This window comes from Salvelinus sp. IW2-2015, unplaced genomic scaffold, assembly GCF_002910315.2.
Source record: "Salvelinus sp. IW2-2015 unplaced genomic scaffold, ASM291031v2 Un_scaffold1951, whole genome shotgun sequence".
In the NCBI taxonomy this organism is placed as follows: domain Eukaryota; kingdom Metazoa; phylum Chordata; class Actinopteri; order Salmoniformes; family Salmonidae; genus Salvelinus; species Salvelinus sp. IW2-2015.
In genome coordinates this window covers 152,380-158,639 of record NW_019943306.1, presented here as the reverse complement: position 1 = coordinate 158,639, position 6,260 = coordinate 152,380, and positions in this window count along the sequence as shown.

Below are 6,260 nucleotides of genomic sequence, written 5' to 3'. Positions count from 1 at the left end.
TCTCTCGCTCTTTAGGGACCAGTTAGGATAGACACCAGTTTATTTTAAGAATTTGTTAGACTCATCTATCTGCACCAGCAATGAGGTACGATGGAACTGGGACGAACTTCTCGGATTAGCTTATTAGATATGAGCATATCTCTAATTATCTCTTCCTCACATCCCCAGTGAGTGTTCTTTCAGAGAAGTTTAGACACTCGTAATGCATTCTTAAATATAGCTCAAGTTTTGGTTGGCATCTGCACTTTTAAACGTGTTTAACTTGGGTCAAATGTTTCAGGTAGTCCTTACTCGTTTTTAAGCTTCCCACATTATAAAGCTTTGACAGAGCTGGGCAGACAATTGACAGAGCTGGTGTATAAACTGAAGTCTCAGGTTACATTAATTGAATAAGCGCCCTCACTTCTGCCTCGCACAATGCGCTTTGGTCACAAGCATTTTTTGCTGACCAGAGACCATCAGATGATAGTACTCTAAGTAGGAGAAATGCGCGCGGATTGGAGACAGGGTCCAGGGTGCAGTTTAGATGGTGTGAACGGCATACGACTGTTGTGTCAATACAGCCGTGGACATATTGATATCCTTGGTGTTTTCACGCTATAAGAACGTTTACTAATAGTCTTAGACGGACACAAATTTTGCGATGCGCTAACTGTTTCTTTGGGGTTATACCTCGTCCTAATCCTCTTTTCAAATACCCTTAAAGAAGCGAAATATATCGGTTCTAGTGTTTAACATCTATATTGATCGTCCATGACCTGTTAAATCATCGCTCTCTAGTTGTCCTGTGCTGCGTAATTATTCTCGCATCTGATAACCGCACGAAGCAATGACATTTTACTAGAAAATACGCTACTTGTCTTCTTACTGTACCCGATTGCTGCTGGCAATAGACCTCTGAGCATTCCTGTGGGCTTATCACATGTATTATGTCAGGCGAGTATATATAGAGAGTGGAGTAATGTGGCAGGAGCTCTTCCTTGACGAGGCTGAAGAGAGTCGGTCTACTAGTGTTATCGATACTGACTACTCACTGGACTCTGTTTAGTGAGAGCTGGTGGGAGTAATATATTAGATCATGACTGTTGTTACGTATGTGTTGTATCATAATGTGTAGCTTACAAGTGGCTTGGTACACGGTGCAGCACATCATGGTCTCACTAAAAGGGAGAGTGCACTCTTGTGAGGATCTCCGTATCCTTAGGTTCTGGTTGGAATATAATAGCTAGTGACATGAGTTCCCTACTTACAATATGAGTCGGTATTCAGAGGCTTATAGGAGAAGTATAGTGTTGCTGATAAAACTTGAAGACAGAAGTGTATTAAGAAGAAAAATCAAAGCAAGGCACTGATATTACGATAAAATGAATGCTCAGCATGAAATTAGGGTACTAGGCGCTCAACAGCAACCCACATTCTGTCAAGCAAGGATGTCCAGTTCATTGTCTTTCACTGCCGCCAACAGATTTCCATGTCAGTGCCCGTATGGTTGGACCAATAACTACGATGGAGAATACCACAGGAGCAAGATGAGATCGAACCATGTTGAAAATGTTGACGGCGCCGGGGTGGAGAAATGGTACCCGATGATGGGGTTCTGGGCAAGTAACATACGTGGGTTTATGTAAGTAAGTATTAAGCACAGATTGTTGGACGTACTATGAACACTATGACGCTGCCATTAACATCACTGGCAACGGAGCCATCACAGCTGATAGAAGTTGGGACAGGCAGGTACAATGTACTGGACATAGAACATGGAGTAGAGACACGGAAAAAAAACGAATATTGTTGGCTTAGTGGGTGGGGGGACAGCATTCCCAGGTGAGCGCCGTCTGTAGCCAGGACTGGCGGTAGATTTGAACTGCAGCTGCAGTAGTGGTCGATATTGCAGGCATTCTGCATTGAGAAAACAGGAAGCCAGCTTCATGTACAAGTTGAAGTTTCGAAGTTTTCATACACTTAAGCCAAATAACGCTTAAATCATGTTTTTAATACACTTAAAGAAACCTGAGGATTGATTATAAGAACTGTGAATGTTTCTACGACCATTCGGATACTTTTGTTGGGGGATTTGTCGAGACGGAAGACACGGCTTTTTGATTTTCATCATAACGCGGCAAACCAAATGGCGTTTTTATGTGATTAAAAGTGATTGAAATAAATATTTATCGACACAAAAAGAAGATTTTGTCTGTGTAGGCTGGGAGAGGTGGGCGCGTCGTGAGTGGAAACATCCGACAGATTTTCAAAGGTAGGGGCGATTAATGGTGATTGCTTTTCAGCACTCTTCGTGCCATTGGGTGCTAATTTGGGGGCTTAGCTGAATGTAAGCATGAAAGCTACACTCACAAGGAGCTTGGGATTTCTGTTCGCTGTAAAATATATTTCAACATCTGACACCATAGGTGGTATTAACCAACAAAGCTAAGCTGTTTTTGGTATAATTTTCACGTTGTGATGTGCATGATTTATAAATATTTTTAGGAATATTTGTCTGACTTGGACGCCCTGCAGGATTGCAGGGGTTGTTTAGGGAAAGTTGAGATCCCGTATTCCGGTAGTGCGTAGGATCACATGAATTCTTACTAGGATTAAATGTCAGGAATTGTGAAAAAATGAGTTTAAATGTATTTGGATAAGGTGTATGTAAACTTCCGACTTCAACTGTACCCACGTGYGTGATTGAAAGATGAACTGAGGTCCACACTCCAGTCCAGGTGGTGGTGGTAATGCAACTTAAAGTTGGTTGCCAACTGCCATATAAAGTCCAAAGAAGAAGAAGCCTGAAGGAGGAGAGATTATTAGAAACAAAACTCGGTTTTACCCTTTATCTGTGGATTAATTGTCGGAGTAGAGGACCTTGTGCATTTCAGGTAAATAACATCCCAATGTTTATATCCCAGGACAAATTAGCTAGCAACAGCAAGCTAACTAGCTTAATTGACATAAATGTTTCATGCTTTCAAACTGTCCCCAAATTACTATAGTTGGTTCTGAGTTTGTTTTGATATTTCAATTGCGTCCGGTGTGGGAGGACAAAATAAACATGCGAGGGATAGCGCACGCGGATGCATGAACGCGCCCGGTCTAGTCAGCATGTAAGGCTGTGCTGCCATACAGTAAAACAACCCTTCTGTACCAGATGCCTGTGAACCTAAATGACCCACTGTCTTGTGAAATTCTCAGTGTGAGCAGCTGTGGTGATGTAATGTCCTTGATTGGTGATGAACCCACCAAGGTTCAGCTGTGGTGAAGTAATGTCCTTGTGTGGGGATGAACCTTCAGCTATCCATTATCAGTTTCTCTTGTTACATGATGTGATAAAAGTATCGGTTCTGTAACTGTGTGTGTGTGTGTGTGTGTGTGTGTGTGTGTGTGTGTGTGTGTGTGTGTGTCACACTTTTGGTAATACCTATCAAAAACATCAGATGTGGTTGCCATGGTTACTAAAAGTCTCCCATTTGTTCTTTCCCCCACCCCCATAAGTGAGAGTGCGAGCACTTCTCGTAATGGAGGAGGTTAAGGAGGAAGAGGGAAGAGAAGAATGAACGTTGATGTCTGGCCTTTTAAAGCACGACGGCTCACAATGATAGTTGTCAGTTACATTTTACCAGCAAAAATATTGTAATCAGATTACAGATAATTTGGAAAAACTAGATGATTACTTCTTGGATTACTTTTAAATTCAGAAAGGATGTTTGCGAGAAAAAACTAATGTGACACCTTTCTGTTATTCCATTAATTAATCAAAACCAATGGGGGCCACATGGAGGTCAGGGCCCCTGGTCACGTGCCCTTCGTGCCTGGTCGGTAATTTGGCCATGATTACTACAAGTTTAGATAGCTGGCCATTAGACTAACTTACCAACAACAAAAAAACATGTTTGCTGACATGGGCTAATTGAGTGTCTGTGAGTGACTGACATAACAAGAGGAAAACTACTGATGGACAACCAAATTGACAACCAAATTCGAAAACTGAACCTTGTTAATTATGTTATTCTAACTCTCAAGAGTAAGTTGAAATCCTGACTGAGTTCCTAAATGTTAATACATTTGGCCTTGGTTCTAAATMACCTGCTTATGTCACTTATGCTGAGTACACCAAATGTTATTGTGTAATAAAATTACTTCCAGGTGCAGGGCATTAGCTCAACAKCTACATTGAATTTAAGGTGTTTATTCATGTTTTTTTTACCTTGGATTATTTTTTACACAGGAATGCACACGTCGGTGGGAAAATAGGTGTGTATAAACGCCTCAGGCCAAAGCTGTTCCTTCAAAACACAATGTACAGTATGTGGTCATAAACACCATGTTGGTGTTAGGCACCTCAATCGAGGTTAAGTGTACTGTTCCTCCCTGTAACTAGGGTGGAAAGTACCCCGGAGTGCTGATCTAGAATCAGATCATCACTTAAAGTAATGTAAACTACACTGACTCAAGAACATAAACTGATGTCAGGTCTGCCCGGGTGTTCTATGGTCTGTTTCCATAAAGAATGTTGGCTGGATCTTTAGTCCCCCATTAATAGGTATTACCAACTCACTTCTCAAACAGTCGTGAGATAACACTGCGTTTGAATCATCATAGATTTTAGACCCTCGGGGGAATTTAGGAAGTGGCAACAGTCTTCAGATGTGTTTTGCTTACAGTGATATTCTGCAAACACAAATTCTGCAMCCACGGTAAACACTACCGTCAGCTAAAGTATGTATTCKWTTTAAAAMCCTGATATAGTGGCCTGCTCTATAACGAGCCTTTGATTGAATCCGGGCCTGTTGTAACAGAACATAAAGCTTTCCTCTTGGTCTAACTAGGCAAAACAGTGACGCCATGTGGCAAGTTAGAGTACTGCATGCAGAGTTAAATTTAAATCAACAGTATGTGAGAGAGAGGCAAAATGAGTGATAACAAGAAAAAAGCTTTAACAAGGTCATTGCTGATCAAATGGTTAGCAGGCACTGTGGATCTTGGATAGGATTACTGGTTGCACTAGTTTTAAAACTCAATTCTCTCACATACTGTTGATTTAAATGTAACTCTGCATGCAGTACTCTAACTTGCCACATGGCGTCCCTGTTTTGCCTAGTTAGACCAAGAGGAAAGCTTTTTGTTCTGTTAGGCAACAGGCTATATCAGGCTTTTAAAATGAATTTATACTTTAGCTGACAGAAGTGTTTACCGTGGATGCAGATCTCTGCAAACATCAGAGAAAATGTCTTTAAAAGGCGTATTGTAGGCGGTCTAGTGCACTGCTCTACAATGTGTCTTGGATTGAGTCCATGTCAGTCATTTAACATGGGGTTTGTAATAATTCCTGGGGGATATGTCACCATGTAGAGTGTCTGTGACCCACAGGATTCTACTGTCTGTTGTCATGGTTACCATAGCGTCAACGACACAGCACCCAGCCACATTGGCCACAGATGTCCGTTTTCAGTCACATACATTGTCCATGATCTGTGTCTACAGTAAGAAACATGACATTGTTACATGATGAATGACACAAATGTGCAGAGAGATTGTCCACATTTAATTTCTTACTTTGATCAATGCTGGACATTATCATAACAGGCTCCTCCTGGCTACGATCCCTCCTCGTCTAATTCCAAAGTGCTGTCTGTCTGTCAGTGTGATCACAGTGTTTACTTCACAGTAATGGTTGAGATCATGGCCCTCTCCACTGTCTCTCTCTCTCTCTTCTGACATCTGTTCCTACAGCCTGTCTGTCTGTGCTGCAAACGGCACCTTTCTCTCATTAGTCATTTGAACCCTATKGGTCCGCTATAAATGAGAGAACATTTCCCCCCACTTCCTGTGAAGACAGCATCCCTGGCTGAAAGACAGACTGCAGTCGAGATGTGTAGTCTAGATGTAGGTCAGTATGAGAGTGAGGCCCAGTGTCCTGCTGTGAGACCTTAATTTAGACCAAGGTTACGTTAGGTGATTATTACATAATACTTAGTGCACTTCAAAGTAGGTATGCACACTTCAACATAAGTGGGTTCTCCACAACAAGTGTAGAGTAAAGTGTCTCTTTCCAAGCAAATTGGTACTCTAAAATAAGAGTACACTTCACTGTGGGCTCTACTCTAAAGTGTAAACATTCCTGCTGAAGTTAACAGGAACTTCACACCCAACAGTAAATGTGCACCACCTCCCACGCAGTAAGTACAGTCAGTGTGTGCCTGGGCCAGCAGTATGTGTGTGTGTGTGTGTGTGTGTGTGTGTGTGTGTGTACCAGTATGTGTGTG